The sequence below is a fragment of the Octopus bimaculoides genome, chromosome 14, assembly GCF_046866305.1.
Source record: "Octopus bimaculoides isolate indiv1 chromosome 14, ASM4686630v1, whole genome shotgun sequence".
NCBI lineage: Eukaryota > Metazoa > Mollusca > Cephalopoda > Octopoda > Octopodidae > Octopus > Octopus bimaculoides.
The window spans coordinates 774,225-791,675 of NC_142941.1; the positions used below are offsets into that span (position 1 = coordinate 774,225).

Sequence of the window (17,451 nt, forward strand, 5' to 3'; positions counted from 1 at the left end):
GCTTTTCTCAAGCATAGCATTTCATTATTTGTTGCAGTCCTTTTTCATCTCCCTAGCAAGTTTAGCCGCATGAGGTCAGCTTTTAGTAACACTTGCCATATCTTCCTTGGTCTTCTTCTGCATTTTCCAACCACTTGGATCGCTTGTCACCTCTTAACTGTTATCTTCCATACGCATCATATCTCCGTACCAACATAAGTCTTCTCTTTTTCATGCTGTATGTGATTCTTCTTACACCCGGCGTCACTCTCAACTCATTTGTACTATGTCATGTATACAAACATTACGCATCCAGGAGTGCTTGATACCCCATTTCTTTTCAACATTCACACATTCTCTACATTCAACGCCTATTTTAAGCTACCATGCAACTTTACACTTCATACACATGTCATGCAATTTGTCCTTCACTTTGAGAGAATTTCCCCTGTTGCCAGTAAAGGTAAATAGCTCTCTGAACTTGGTCCACTTCCTTCTTACTCTGGTTATTATGCTTTCACAACAGCTGCCCTGTATACTACTGATTAGGTCATCTGTTAACAGAAGCTGTCAACAACTTCGAGGGAGCCTTCCATGCATTTACAAGGATTTATTTCATGAGTCCTCTTTCTGCTGAAGACTCAAGGGCATCTGTTACATACAAAGCCTTTCTTCTCTGTCAACCTGACTGTGATCTCACTGCACCCCTTCTACAACCATACTTTATATTGGGTTCACAGTACAAAATTCCCCGCTTACTTCCTCCTTTTCTGCATATTGAGCATGGTCACCTTCCTGAGGACAAAAGTCCTGTCTTTTTTTGCTTTTAACTAAAACTTTTGTCTTTGCTAGGTTTATCTCAAAGATATTTGATGCTAGGCTTTGCTTCCATATTTGGAATAGCTTCTCTAAATCCTTGACAAATTCACTTCTAAGAATTAGGTCATCAGCCTGTAGGATTTCTCACAGACAGCTAGTGTTCAACTCCTCTATTACATCCTAAAGGACTATATATACCCAAGAGCAGAGGATGAACAGCTGACTTCTGACAGGCACCTACCTGCATTCTAATTTATTTACTTGCAGATACCATTTCTGTATATAGCTTACACCATATAGATGTCAACTTCACCTGATAGTCCCTCTGTTGGCTCTAATTATAGACCTGTCTCAGTCAGCAAACTCTCATAGTAACATTTCCATGCCCCCCCCCTTTTCTTTTCTTGTCATCAACCAAAGCAGGTGTCGTTTTGTACACCTTTTCCAAACAGCATCTTGATCTATTACTCATGAACTACAATCTGAAATGTGCCATACCTCTCATCCTCCTCTCATTGCACAACATTGACATACTTCAACTTTTCACTTTCTTTCTTTGTTCTGTAAAACTGAGGTCTTCTATCTTTTCTTCTAGCTTCTTCTCACTTTCCTTACAATTCTTCTCCTGTGACTTATAAACTCTGAGCTGTAACTTCTTCTCATCATACCTAGTACTATAAACAAATGTCTAATACCAAAGGATCTCCCAGTTTCTGTACTTTCCTTCTCAAGACTGTCTTGTATCTAGCCTGTATCCTGAGGTTGTTGATTATTAATGTTGGGTGATACATTCTTTCTAGCGAACAATCTTTTATTATCTATCCCATATCTTGGTTAGTACGAAGTGTATGTAGTTTGCATGCTTGTATGGTGGCTAAAGGGTCATGTGGCTGGTTTAGATTATTGAAGTTAGCATCCTAGAACTCCAAGAATCTTGATCCTCCTTCATTCTTGATACAATATCCCAAAGCCTTCATGTATGCTGGAAATAGCCATCATACTGTTACCCAACATCCACTAAAGTTCTTATCTGCAGTAATGAGCTTGCAAAAGGGCCTCATGAAAATGATTCCTTTACCCATCTGTCAGTCCTAGTTGTGGTAGATCTTTGTTGTGTTTCTTTTGATAAATTGGCTTAGTTATCTTGCTCTGTGTGGTTTTTATTGAATATTCTCACAAAATCTGGACATTTTCCACAATATTTTATATACAAAGCATCACATTTCTACCTTGTTTGACGAATGAAATAAAAATGTCTGATAATACATATTTAATTTGGTAGAGAGTTTGAGTTAAATAAAAGATTTCATGGTATTCAGAATATTTGTGAATCCAATACATTTTCTGAGATAGTTATTGACATTAATTGGCATTGTTTATCTTTAATAGTTATTAAATAACTGCTGACCTGGGATTATTATTTGACCAATTACAGATGAGTGTGAACCAAAAAAGGTAGCTAGAATTGTTGTTTCATTCTTTGTTTCTGAAATTTAAATTTGAAGAAGAAACAGACCCACCATACTAGCAAGAATAGAGATGAGGATATGTCTCTAATTGGACTTTTTTTCAGACAATTATTTTTGTTTAGACTCAAATCACACCTGGTTGAGCAGCTATATCCAGAACTGTGCTGTTCAGTATTTTTCAAGAGGGTTAAAGTGTGATTTGAGGAACAGTTGATTGTTATTTCTAGCTGACCAAATCACTGCATAATTTTCTATGGTTATATGCTCTTTCAGTCACCAACCCTTACTGTCCTTTGAATAGTGAACAGTTCAATGGTTGGACATGCTTTTGCAGAGTATTGTAAAGAAATGGTACTGTTAACCATCCCTCCATCCATCAATCTAAACAAACAAACAAACACACTCATGATGGGCTGTTTCTTGTTTCTGTTTACCAATTTTCATGCACAAGGCATTGATAAACCCACAGCTGTTGTAGAAGACACCAGTTCAGTATCTACACATTAGGAATGAACCTAAAACAGCACGGTTCTCAAACAGATTTCTTAACCTTACACCCACTTTACAAAATCTTGAGTCAGAATTTATTTTGTTCAATTTATTACAATTTATACTCCACTTTGTTGGTTTTCTGGTAACAGATTAAATTTTTTTAGTTTGATATATTGATTGAGATAATTTAAAGTTTTTTCTTAAATATTGTTTTAATATTTACTTTTAGATATAAGGTGGTGAGCTGGCAAAATTGTTAGCACACTGAGCAAACTGCTTAGCAGCATTTTGTCTGTTTTGAAGCCCCGAGTTCAAATTCAGCTGAGGTTGATTTGTCTTTCATCCTTTCGGGGTCGACAAAATAAGTATCAGTTGAGCACTGGGGTCAATGTAATTGACTTACCTGTCCTCCAAAATTGCCAGCCTTGTACCAAAATTTGAAATCAAATTTATTGGATTTCAAATAACTCCCATCATCATCATCATCATCTTCTCCATTTTTCCATGCTTGCATGGGTTGGGCAGAGTTTATTGAGGCAGATTTTTTTTACTGTTAGATGCTCTTCCTGTCACCAGCCCATCCATACCTCTTTCTAAGCAAGGTGATATCTCCTCATGGCCAGACATATATTTCCATAGAATATTGGAAATGAATGACATTCATTTTGCAACAAACATACGATGCCAAGATATGGATACACAAACACACACGCATGCATGCACACATGCACACACATACACACACACACACACATGATGGGCATTTTTCAGTTTCCATCTACCAAAACAAACATATTCCTAATAGAAATTTTAATCTCATTACTTTCATTAATCCAAATGTTTAAAATTGAAAATTATTTCTACAGTTTGTAATATTGTGTATGAAAACAATAATTTCTTCAGTTGAATACCTTTTGTTGACCCTTGCACAATTTGAGAGGCAGACTTGATCTCAGAGGCGAGAACCGGCAGGAACATAACTGTAAGGCCCCTTACTATTTCTGTCACTTCAACACTCTGCTGCTGTTGATGATTTGTAACATAGGCACAATATTGCATATTAGAGGCAGGCAGGGCATCTGTTGAATTATTCAGTTTTCCCTGGAGGAATAAAGGGCAGCATTAAAAGATTCAGACTTTGACAATAAAGGAAGGTGATGTGAGGCATTTAGTCAGAGATGTTTTGTCACTTCACCCGTTTGATGCTCCTAGTTTCTGAGTTAGGCACAAGATTGAGAATCTATTACATTGACCCCAGTACTTGGCTGGAACTTTATTTTATTGACTCTGGAGGTATGAAAGGTAAACTTGACCTAGAAAGAAGAGCTGCAATAAGCATCATAAAGCATTCTATCTGACACTCTAATGAATCTGCTAATCCACCACCTGAATAATAACTGCAATAATAATAATAATAATAATAATAATAATAATAATAATAATATTTTCTGCTATAGGCTCAAGACCTGAAATTTGGTGGCAAGGGACTAGTTGATTACATCAACACTTGTACTCAACTGGTCCTTTATTTTGTCCACCCCCAAAAGGATGAAAGGCAAAATCGACCTTTGTACTATTTGAAATCAGAATGTAAAGTTGGAAGAAATACCACTAAGCATTTTTTCTGGTGTACTAACGATTCTGCCAGCTCTTAATAATAATAATAATAATAATAATAATAATAATAATAATAATAAGAAGAAGAAGAAGAATCCTTTCTACTATGGGCAGAAGGCCTGAAATTTTGAGGGTGGGGTCAAGTTGATTATATCGACCCCAGTAATCAAATGGCACTTAATTCATTGACCCCGAAAAGATGAATGGCAAAGTCAACCTCGTCGAAATTTGAACTCAGAACGTCAAGGCAGACGAAATACTGCTAAGCATTTCGTCCAGTGTGCTAATGATTCTGCCAGCTCGCCATATAATAATAATAATAATAATAATGAAAAAAGAATAATAATACTTTCTGATTTTGGTACGAGGCTAGCCATTTTGAGAGGAAGAAGTAAGTTGATCACACCAGTCTTAGTACAACATTGTCATAATGTGACACGTTTTGTGGGAGGCAGTAAACTATCTCCAGTATTTGGCTGCTATTTACTGACTCTGCAAGGAGGAAAAATTAAGTGAAGCCATGCAGGATTTGATCTCAGCACAACTAAATATTTCGGCTTAGGTGCAGGTATGGCTGTGCGGTAAGAAGCTTTCTTCTCAATCACATGATTCCAAGTTCAGTCCCATTGTGTGACACCTTGGGCAAGTGTCTTCTGCTATAGCCTCAGGCCAACCAAAGTCTTGTGAGTAGATGTGGTAGATGGAAACTGAAAGAAACTCGTCGTATGTGTGTCTTTGTGTCTGTGTTTGTCCTCCATCACCGCTTGACAACCGGTGTTGCTGTGTTTATGTCTCAGTAACTTAGCAATTCGGCAAAAGAGAATGATAGATTAAGTACCAGGCTTAAAAAAAGAAAAAAAAAAAGGTGTTGATTCATTCAATTAAAAATCCTTCAAGGTGGTGCCCCAGCATGGCCAGTCTCATGACTGAAACAAGAAAAAGATAAAAGATAAAATGTGAAATATAACAGTGGGAGGAGTGGCATTGGAAACTGTTGATATGTAACCAAGGGAAACAGCCAATCTTTTGTTTTTGTTTTCATGTTGGTCAATAAATCCCTACTGGATCATAGTCAATGAATCCATGCGTGTACACACACGCATGCATGCATGCATCCACCACATCGACTCATGGGTTCATATAACACTCTGATAGTTTGTGAGAACTCCTCTCTCACAGCAGACTCACCTTAGAAATAGAATGTCTTATCCTCTTTTAACTTGCTTTGTTTCTGCTAAAATGTTTCTGTCCACTTATTTTTTTTTTCTTCTATACTTTTTGTTTTATTTTTATTCTGTATATATTACAAATTTGTAGAAGTAAATATAGAGAAACTGCAGAATAAAGTTGACATTAATTGCTTGGTTGTTTCTGAAATAAAAACACTTTTGTTTTTAAGTGCAACATTTAACAGCGAATCTCCTTTTATTACAATTTTATATCTAACAAAACTTCTTGTGTTTGATTCATTTTAAATGTTCCTTGTTTAAATATGTTATTTAAAACATTTTAGTGTCAGCCAGAAATATACTCATTCAACAATTTTCAATGTTTAGCAAAAACAATGGGCCAAAATATAAAATTTTCATTGTGTAACTTGACTTTAGTCTAATTACATATTTATGGAATCTTGTTTAAATTAAATAATTTGAAGTAAACAGTTGTGACTAACAAAAATGACTGCCAAAGATAACTTTATTTCAGACACAATATCAAATGTTGTCATGCATTAAGGGTATATTTAGTGTTTAAGGTTGTTTATTTTACTGCACTGGGTTGAAGGTAATCTGTTGTGTAAATAATTACGACATAATAGTTGCCTAATGAACTTTAGTCAATTGATGGTTCTTTCAAACTATTTTAATGATTTGTTTGAGTGATCTTTGTGTCTGTTTGAAGGTATTGAATCATTACTCGACTGTATTGATAGCACACCCTCCAATGCTTGCGAATAAAATTAATTTTTATACATTTACTGTATACTATAGTTGGTTATTTCTTTAATTCTTGCTCAGTAAAATATTGGGGAAACTATAATACTGAAATCTTTGGTAACTTACCCTGCTGCTCCTACATATTGTCTGTTCCCATGTAGGAAATGATTAGAGTGCAAAAAACTTGGCATGCACACTGAAATTGAATGTACTGAGTGTGTGTGTGTGTGTGTGTGCATTCTTCCTTAGGTATCCTTGCTTCAAAAGCAAGCATATGCATATTGATATTATGTATACTTTTAAATACTGTCAAAATTTTGCAAACATGCAGTAATGCTTGTAGTTGTCTTTTTAAAGAAGTTCATGTGTGCATTTACCAATACTGTTAAATATTTCACACTATTTTGGATAATTATAAAAATAAATTTCATTTACAAAGTTAAATATTTATTTGACATTCTTCTCAAATTTGCTTTTCTTTTATTTATCAGGAAAATTTCTATTCTTTTAAACTGTTCAACTTCTCTGTTGTCATCTCTGTAACTGGTGTTGTTTAAAATCTTAAAATGATGAAGAATTTCAGGAGTCAAATATTTATTTATTCTGTATACTGGGGAAATAGTTTGTTGTTTGACCGGTGTTCAACTAACTGTATTGAATTTAGAGGTTGGAAGAATGGGCCCTTGAGAAAATAAGGGAAATAGCTACAAATAAGAACTGCATTTGGGATCATTGACTCCATCTTATTTGTTACTTGTCATTTGAACTTCGACTTTCTTGTGGGATAGTTTATGTTATTTAGCCATAAGTTACAGTGTAATAGTTCAATTGTCATTCCATTCCTCTGGTATGGCAATGGGACCTAATTTCATGCTGAGTCTACTATAATATATATATATATATATATATATATATATATATATATATATATATATATATATGACTATTATTTAATAACTGAAACACTGTTTATAATTTGCAGATTTTCAAATGTCTCAACAACACACTGTTTAGTTAGTCATCTGTTTTTCCTTGCAAAGATATATTTGAGTTCAATGAATTAAATATTTATGTTTTCAGTTTGAGTAATTGATATTTCTTAATTTTAATGATATAAGTTACCTGCTGTCCATTTTATTATGTTATTCATTGGAATCTAATTATTGGCCTTGCTAGCTGATCATTTCAGTATTGAAAGTTTGTTTAGTAAGAGATGTTGATATTATCTGACATCATCACATGCAGCAGCAGCAGCAGGTGTTCTATTCTGGGAAACTAGGCTGCTGCTGTTTTACAACATGTACGCATTAACTATTTGTATTTCTAGAATATAGCACTTCACTTTTACCTCCAACTTGCTACAGAGAAATCCTTTACAACTCTCTGCCTCTACCATTCCTTCGAGATGTTAGTATCGTAGAAAGACTGTTATGACCTGAATCAATTGCTATGTAGAACAACAGCACAGCAAGGTCACACTGTCCTAATGACATTGATGCTGTAACCAATTACAGCTACAATCATCTACAATAGGAAAATAACAACATTATAATGGCACTTCTGTAAATAACTTTTCACAACTTGTATACACAGAATCATAGAATAATAAATATGAATGTACACGCGCGCACCCCCCACCCCCCACTGTACAAGTTCTGAATTGCTTCATCTAATGTTTTCATTCTCTTTTGCTTTCTAAGATTCATTCTCGAATTTTTACTATGAAACTGAAGAGTGTTGTATACATAACAACAGATGAGGTTAGAGGTTTGCTAAGGCTATCTGCAGCATCAATTCTAATAACTCTCACAGCCATTAGCCATTAATCTTACTCCATTCACCTTCAGCCATCATATCCAATTCATTAATGTTTTGTTTTGTTTTGACTAAATATTTTCACATTCCCCATGCAAAGTATCTTTTTCCAGTGTATCTGAAGACAGCTTTATTGAACTGGTGATGTAGGTTTATGTTAGATATTGTGCAGTCAGTTGGGAGACACTTGTTTTTATTAGAAATATTTACATATCTTCCTCATTATGTGTAAAGTTGATAACAATCTGTTGTTACCTAGAAATGAAATGGAAGATTTGAAGTTAAGAGCTACTATTGTTTGTAAAAGAAAACCCTGCATTGACAGGGTGAGTGTGAATCTAAAGGGTTGATGGGTTAGCGTCAGGGCATGACATGTATAGAAGATGGTACCAAATTAGTGCAGGGTATGTAATGTATTATAAGAATACATACACATTAGTCAAGCAATGATGAGGTTTGATGTATGATAATATTAAGGAAGTAGTTCCATATAAACTGATTTATGAATGTTTGTGAAAAAAGAAAAAAGAAAGAGAAAAAAAGTTGCTTCTAATAATATTTTTCAAATGACCATTATTGCTCGACAGTAAATATTCCCTGACTGTACAACTAATAATATCTACTGAAAATATGACCTAATTGACAGTTATAATAAAACAGCAGGCTTTCAAACTAGATTTATCAGATATGTCAGTGATGAAGAGGACATGCCTGTAAATCTGCAGACACACAGACACAGATATACTCCCCCACCTCACACTTGTGTCTAAATAAACAATACTGTGTAGTAGTTCAATATGCTTGAGTAAGAATTGCCCTGGTGCAACGGGGCTGAGGGGTGGGGGGTGTCTAGAGGAGGGGGCTGTGTTGATGGCATTCACAGGTCCTCCCATGCTGCTGGGGGTGAATATGGGGGTTTATGTTCCACTGTAAATGGAGGTAGGGAGAGATAGATTCCAGAGGCCGGATTGAATAAAGTGGTTTGTGGAGAGTTTGTGAGGTGTGACACAATATGACGAGGATATATGGGTGGACATGGAATTCAACTAGCCAGCTCAGAGGAGCAGTGGCCATTGTAAAAGTAGTAGAGAGAGAGAGATGGGAGTCTATAGGGAAGAGCTTGTATTGGTGTGTTTTTTGTCAATCAGTCTGATGGTTTTGTTTTTGATGTTTGTAGAGCAGCAGCAGTACCGTTGTCCCAGATAAGGGAACATTATTCAAATGTAGATATTAGTGTAACAATGTGTATGTGTGGTAACAGCTTGGATGCTGATTAAGAATATTGTTTCATAATGTAAGTTTACACAAGTTTTAGCATAATACCTCTATTGTCATTTTATGGGATTTCCATACTTTAGTGGGTTAGATAATGCTGCAAATCCTATAGTTTCTTTTGTCTTTTCACCAGTTTCTGTCATTAGACTACAGCTATACTGAGGCGCCATCTGTAAGGGATTTTGTCACTTATATCGACTCCACTGCTTTGGTACTCTTTCGTCAATCTTATAAGATACAAAATGCAAAGTGAACATTAGTGTAAGTGGAGATAACTCAGTTGGACATAAATAATCTAAGGTATTTCTCATTGAAATTACCTGTCAATGCCAACTGGCTTGCTAAGGGTTGTCCATTAAATTTGATGACGGTCAGCCTCTCCTTCAAATTATAGATTGTCTTCTACAATTGTGGATTCTATGAAGACTATGCTTAATGGGTAACATCAGTGGAAGATGCAACTAATTGCATTTGAAGAATTGCAACTGTTACTGCCGATGATATACCTGCCATGTACTGTCACAAGTGAGGAAACTATGTAAGTGGCAGTATTATATTGTCACAGCTATTTGTGATACCTAAGTTGCCACAACAACGACAACAACATCCACTCTTAAGAGCCAGGGTCCACGTTGTGGTAGAAAATACTTGTGCAGTGAACCTTATAGTGGCATTGGGGTCTGGGGAGGTGCACACTTTCCATTATTGCTGTTCTTGCATTGAAAGGTATAGACCTACTAGCAAAACTGCTCCATCTTTAGGACGTTACTGGAAATCCAGTCTTATCAGAGATGGCTTTAGAGCTGACTGCCAGTTTTCTTTTTTTCTGACCCTGAGTGTATTCTTCAAAGGCTTTTGTTTTCTTAAGTTTACCCACAAGGTAGCAGTGTAGTACTGATCGATCATCCCACTATAGCTAAGGAACTACCTCTCTTCGAGATAGATGTAAGAATTCAAAGTCTATGATTTTTTTTTTACCAGAACTTGTTTGCCATCTTAGTTATTTCTATGTCCCTGTGCACTGTTGCTAGATGTTGTTAACCAAGTGAACCTAACATGCTAATGGAACCCCCTCTCCCAACACATTTATTGCACTCTGTATACAAGGTAGTATAGAAAAACTTGTTTCTTGAATGTAGAAGTTCTGCAATAGCCAGGAAAAACTGGATGTGTAATGTTAGTGGTGCATGGAGGATGGTGGCTAGGTGAGTGGAGTGAAAAAGCTGGATATATGAAAAATGAGACGTAGTGTGTAAGGGAGAAGACTGTGTTGGTTCAGGCATGTGATGTGTTTGAGAGATACTGTTATGTGTCTGAAGAAGTGCTGAGAGTTTGAAGTGCAGAAGAGGGTGAGCTAGGAAGACATAGGACAAAGTGGTGAATGCTGACCTCAGTAAGCTGAATTTCACAAAGACCCATTATGAATGGTGATATGTAGTTCTGGAGAAGACCAACCCACTGGCACAAGCATGGTAAAATGATTAATAAGTTGGTGGTGTTGATGGCGGTAGGGTTGTATATTAGATCTCTCACCATTTTATTCCTATTAAGTTTCCATCTACTGCCCTCTTTATTATCACTTATCCGTTTCACTGAATGGTATTTCATTTGATTCGACCTGTCTCTATTCGATATCCTGTCATCATACTGCCTCTTATGTGATACTTTATTGCCATTGACCATCTGTTGCTAGCTTTCACCCACTCACTCTTATTACCTCTAATTTTTGTTGCTATCCTCTCGCTGTTCATTGTTTTCCTATTCAATATGCAACTACCATCACTATCTCTCCTCCATTACTCCTCCCTTCCCTGCCATCCTCTCCTATTATTCTCCTTCCTCTCTTCCTATTTTACTCATGCTCTTCTTTCAGCCTCTTAGAATTCAGGTATGAGCGGTTATAAAACCCTTGATTTTTGGGGAATAAATCAGTGTTCGTTGGTTGTCACTTGATTCCCCGACACTCACTTTCTTGAGATATTGGTCATTGTCATGCCAAGTCTCTTATCTAATTCAACAAGGCTATTTTGAATTGTTGTTTAAAACTCTTGTAGCTCAGTTATGGAAGAATTAATTAATTTGAATTTCATGTCATAACCCTCTACGACAGTCTTCTTTTGACTAATAAAAATGTACTGTAAATATTAAATATACGTAAATAAGTTAATTTAGTAAATAATTTCTTTTTCTTCATTTTCTTCAACTTGTTGATGAAATTTATTTCTGCAACTATGAAACTGTTAGTGTAGTGGTGAAAAAGAGTGAGCTTTATTATCTTCAACATACATGCATGTTCAGCATCTTAGGGTGTATAATTCACCACAGTGTTTATGTAGTCTGAGCTAGGATTATATATGGTGATAAATACTTATAATTAAGTTATAAGTGATGGCTTTATCACCCTAGTTTCCTACTCAAGAAATATTTATATTTATCATCTCTTCCAAGTCAAAACCGTTATAAATTGGGGATCAACTGACGTGGATTCTGAATTCTACTCAGGAGAATGATCACCGTTATAAATTGGTGACCCCGACATGATAAATAGAGAAAATCATTTAATTATTATAGACAAATTTCCACTGTTATACATTACTACTCATCATTTCTTCTCAATATTCACGCCAGTTATAAACTAGGCGATCCATCCCATTATAATCCACTGTTATAATGACATTGTAAATGTTTTGAGTGGAAAATTGAGTATAAAAAGCATTAGATACAGTGTGTAGAAGAGAAGACTGTGCTGGTATTGATATATGATGCATATTGATGAAGACCTTGGATAAAGAAGTGGACATGTTCATGGAAGTTCCTCTCGCAGCATTCTCTTTATCTTTCCTAAATTTAACCAACTGAACTCCTTTCCTCTTTGCATTAACTATGGTATATTACTCAATCAATGTTGATGATGACAATGATGGCATCGTTGCCTGATCCACTGATTAATTATCTGTTCTGATGATAATCTGCTTCAACTCTGGTTTGAGGTTTTGAAGGATCATTAGATACATATGGTGTGTCAGTGCTTTCATTCAACCTGTTTGAACGAGCCTCCGTCTTTCCCTCCCAATTATATATGCACCTTTTTAACTAGAACAATGAAAGTTATATTCAAATAATCTCGTCCCCGAAAACAAAGCATGTTGGACATAGCTGGAATGTCTTTGGTTATAGATCAATTTCATGAGGGCTGGCCTCTGGGCTAAACAACAACCTGTGCAACCTCATTAAAAGTACACTCCACTGCCATCTCTTCTACTACGTAGCAGCATTGTTTTAATGAGAGAGGTGGTGGTGGAGGTGTCATGATAAATGTGAGTGTGAGAGAGAGAGAGGGGGGGAATGTAAAGGGGTATACGTGTGTGTGTGTGTGTGTGTGCTTGTGGTGTAAGTTGGTAGGTGTATGTGTGTGTGTGTGTGGGAGAAAGAGATTTGTAAGTTGGTACTTGTGCTGTGTGGTACAATTTGACAGCAAGCCCATGACATTTAGATCCTCCATATCGATTTGGGTCGTGTAGATCTAACCTGTTTTGTTACTGATGTTACATTTTTGAGCATAACACAACATTCCTGTGTGTGTAAAAACATCTCTTGAATGGGAGGTGGGATCATAGACAATGGGCAGCAGATAGAGCGTGTCGGGTGATTGGAGAGTATCTACCGTTGTATCATGTTCTTGGTTCAAAATCCTGCAGGGTTGGTGAAGCTCCTGGGATTTGGTAAAAAGGACAGATATCTCTCCTTTTCTTCAGAAATGTACTTTATTGATTGATTGATTGATTGAGAGAGAGAGAGAGAGATTAATCTTGAGTGATAGTTTAGTTTGTCGGGTAGAAAAAGGTATTGAAGCCATTCCTTTTGGAGTGATTTTGTTATTTCATTACACTTTATGTTGAGTGTACATTGTATGTAAAAGAGACTTTGTTTCATGTATGTAAATGTGGATATTTGTGCCAGTGGTGTACATGATTTAACTTTGACTTTATATGTATCTGTGTATATGTATACACACATTATCTCACTTTCATTATCAACTTATATATCCAAAATATAAGTTATATAACATTATTGTTTCACTGCTCACTTTTCCATGGTTACATATGTTAGATGGAGTTTATTGAGGCAGATTGTTTTTATGGCTGGATGCCCTTCCTGTCACCAACCATCACCCGTTTCCAAGTAAGGTAATCTTTCCTCATGGCCAGACATGTTTTTCACAGAAGGCTGGAAATGAATGAAATCTATTTACAACACTCCTACAATAAACACAAGCATGCACGTATAATATTTATATATATATATATGAATATATGTATGTCTATGTGTGTATTTATATACCTACATATACATGCATATATATATATACATATATGTATGTATATACATGTAGATATATATGTATATACAGACATACCTCGGCTTAAGTCATCATCATCATCGTTTAACGTCCTCTTTCCATGCTAGCATGGGTTGGACGATTTGACAGAGGACTGGTGAAACCAGATGGCTACACCAGGCTCCAATCTGATTTGGCAGAGTTTCTACAGCTGGATGCCCTTCCTAACGCCAACCACTCAGAGAGTGTAGTGGGTGCTTTTACGTGTCACCCGCACGAAGGCCAGTCAGGTGGTACTGACAATGGCCACGCTCAAAATGGTGTATTTTACGTGCCACCTGCACAGGGCCAGTTCGGTGGCACTGGCAACGATCTCGCTCGAATGTCAAAATCTCGCTCGAATGTCATAATCTCGCTCAAATATATATATATATATATATATATATACCATCATCATCATCATCGTTTAATGTCCGTTTTCCATGCTGGCATGGCTTGGATGGTTTGACTGGGCTCTGGGAAGCCAGGGGGCTGTACCAGGCCCCAATCTGATCTGGCCATGTTTTTACAGCTGGATGCCCTTCCTAATGCCAACCACTCCGAGAGTGTAGTGCGTGCTTATTACGTGCCACTGGCACAGAGGCCAGAGGAGCTGGCATTGACCAACCACGATTGGATGGAGCTTCTTACGTGCCGCTGGCATGGAAGCCAGTCAAGGCGGCACTGGCATTGGTAACGTTCGGATGGTGCTTTTTACATGCCACCGGCATGGGGGTCACAACTACAATTTCTATTTTATTGTAATTTGATTTTAATTTGATATTGATGTTGATGTATTTGACTCAATAGGTCTCCTCAAGCTGGTTATGTGACACTGGTGTAGGTTACAGCTGTGAATTCACTTTATTTGCCGGGTCTTCTCAGTCACAGCATTTCTCCAGAGGTCTCAGTCTCACAGGAGGTGCTGAGTAGATTAGAGCATGAATCAGGGAAGGTAGGATTGTACTGTAATGCAAAGAAAACAGAGCAGCAAGTATTCAACCACGAAATGCCTGTGTCAGTGAAAGTTAAAGACGGTAAGTTGCTGAAGGTAGTTGAAAATTTCAAATAGTTTGGTGTGTGGACACAAAGTACTGAAAAAGGCATCACAGCAAGAAAAGCTCTTGTCTGGAGTGTATGCCATAAATTGAGAAAGGTCTGGAGTTCCAAGTTAGGAAGGAAATTGAAAGTGAGGTTGTTTCTGGCAACAGTGGAGTCTGCTCTTCTATACGGGGCTGAAACATGGACGCTCACTGAAGCATCGAAGAAGCAGTTGGATGGTTGTTATATGAGGATGCTTAGAATGGCACTCAATGTATCCTGGAAGAGTCAAGCAACAAATGCCGACTCATTCCAGGGATTACCAAAAGTAACATTGAAGATACAGCATAGAAGGATGAGGTTAGCTGGACACTGCATCAGACACACCGATGAAATTGCTAACGAGCTGGTGCTCTAACAATCAAGAGAAGGAAGAGCCAGGAGAGGAAGGAGGAAGATAACCCGTATCGAGAACTTGCTGGAGGATACTGGTACGAAAGGGCTACAGGCGCTGAGGACCATTATGGAAGATCGAGATGAATGGGGGAAATGTGTGGAAACAGCCTTGGGGCATACTGAGGGACGACCTAGATGTGTGTGTGTGTGTGTGTGTTTGAATATACATATGTATGAATATATGTGTATATGTATATATATATATGTATGAATATATATATGTGTGTATAAATGTATGTATATATATGTGTATACATGTGTGTATATATGTATGTATATATATGTATATACATGTATGTATATCTATATATGTGTGTGTGTGTGTGTATATATATAATGTATATACACATATGTATGTGTATGTGTATACACACACACACATATATACACACACGCAGACACGCACACACATACCATATGCATCTTTCAGTGTCCAGCTACCAGATCCACCCTCAAGCTTTGTTTGGTTGGGGGCTGTAGTAAAAGACGACACTTGCCTGAGGTACCATGTTGTGGGACTGAACTTGAAACTATGTGTTTGGGAAATAAACATCTTAACCACACAGCCACACCTGATAATTTTGTCTTCAAAAGATACTATTCAGATGTGTGTGTGTGTTCTAATACTTTTGTGTTTACATAAACTTCTTGTATATATCTTTTGTATTTATAATTATATCTATAAATAAAGCATAAATATATTTGAAATAACATATTTACTCCAGGATAATGCAATCTCAAATATAATGTGGTACCCATCCCCAATTTTTGAATCTAAAAATCAGTCTTACATTTTGTCTTACCTATTTTTTTTTACCCTTTACTGTTATGTGACCCCTCTATCAACTTTGACCCTGATTTCTCATACTATGCATGTGTAAATGCTCCTAGTTTGTAATTGTGTATATTGACTATGAAATTTGTGTCTACTGAATATGAAATATGAGTGCACATATGTACATTGAATCTTTAAGCAGATGTATAATTATATATATTGAATTTGAAATGTGTATATAATTATAAATATGTGTGTATTGGCTATATATATGTATATATATATATGTCTACATATATTTATATATATGTCTGTATTTGTGTATACTGAATACAGAAATATGAAATGGCAAGTGTCTAAAGTGATAATCAATAGAAAAATCCTTTCTTGTAGATTGACATGAAACCAGCATAAAAATCTTCATAGTTTTTCTTAGTTTTTCTGATGAAATCATTGTTTTATTTTGTCTTTTGTCACCTTTTTTTACAGCTCTTTACATTCTTATATATTTTGTGGATTAGTTGAATATAAACACGACGCTACTACTACTTGTTTTGTCACTTGATATTCATGTTACATTTTATAGCCAGCTGAAATCTTGATATATTCAATATTTTCTTTTTTTCAATTGTCATTTACCTGAGTTTATTTGAGTCACATACGTGCACGCACACACGCACACACACACTCACACACACACACACGCCTTACACTACATTGGTTTGCTTACACCTATTTCTGTGCACTATTATATAGAGGTCACCATAACCTCACATACAAATATGTCTTCTCCTCACTGATACACCACACACTGTTTTTATTTGCAACTGTTCCGTGTTTATGTGAGTCACGGTTTTGATCTTTATTAACATATAACTGACATTATTAGTTCAGCTTTATCACATAATTGTTATTCTGCTATTTATTATCAATTAGTGATACTTATATCAAGTAATAAACACTGGTCTCTTAAGTGATGTTTAACTTTGAATTGTCTCAAATCTAATCCTTCTTTCATCTCTCTGAAACTTTTTCAGTATTGTTTACTTTAAACCAATTACAGTTCCATAGGTAGTTTCATATCCATTTTCTATAAATTAATTTAAATTTAATAAGCCTACCTAATTGGAAATGAATTACACTCTGTTACTTGGTCGTGTTTTCTCTACAAATTTTCAATGAAATATTTACTTCTGGAAATGATTTGTCTGTAAAAACTAACAAATCATTGTCCTACAGTGTATTACAAAACTTCTGTCTTTTATAATAGACTGCTATTATTACTTTAAAATGACTCCACTTTGTTTTTATTTCTTTTCAAGAATATACACCAGAGTGAACATTGAAGGAAGAAATGTTGTGAACAATTTATAATCTTCAGGAAGCAGTAAGTATTCATAA

At 36.0% G+C, this 17,451-nt stretch overlaps 1 protein-coding gene and 1 long non-coding RNA gene across 8 annotated transcripts in view; one reads left to right on the forward strand and one right to left on the reverse strand.

Annotated features, from left to right (window-relative positions):
* The window catches only part of LOC149132555 (uncharacterized), a 106,809-nt gene that overhangs the window by 67,252 nt on the left and 22,106 nt on the right, over positions 1 to 17,451 (forward strand). For 5 of the 6 annotated variants that reach the window (XM_089362117.1, XM_089362111.1, XM_089362113.1 and 2 more), the window contains one exon: positions 17,373 to 17,437. The gene's annotated coding sequence lies outside the window, so the exon portion shown is untranslated. Of the gene's footprint in view, positions 1 to 16,596; positions 16,893 to 17,372; positions 17,438 to 17,451 lie in introns of those variants that run through there. The other variant, XM_089362116.1, reaches the window with a different exon arrangement.
* Positions 1 to 17,451, reverse strand: part of LOC128249354 (uncharacterized) — a 35,239-nt gene that overhangs the window by 6,156 nt on the left and 11,632 nt on the right. Inside the window, exon 3 of one of the 2 annotated variants that reach the window (XR_016244169.1) lies at positions 2,560 to 3,860. The exons of the other annotated variant lie outside the window; for it this stretch is intronic. This is a non-coding gene — a long non-coding RNA (uncharacterized LOC128249354). Of the gene's footprint in view, positions 1 to 2,559; positions 3,861 to 17,451 lie in introns of those variants that run through there. 2 annotated transcript variants of the gene reach the window in all.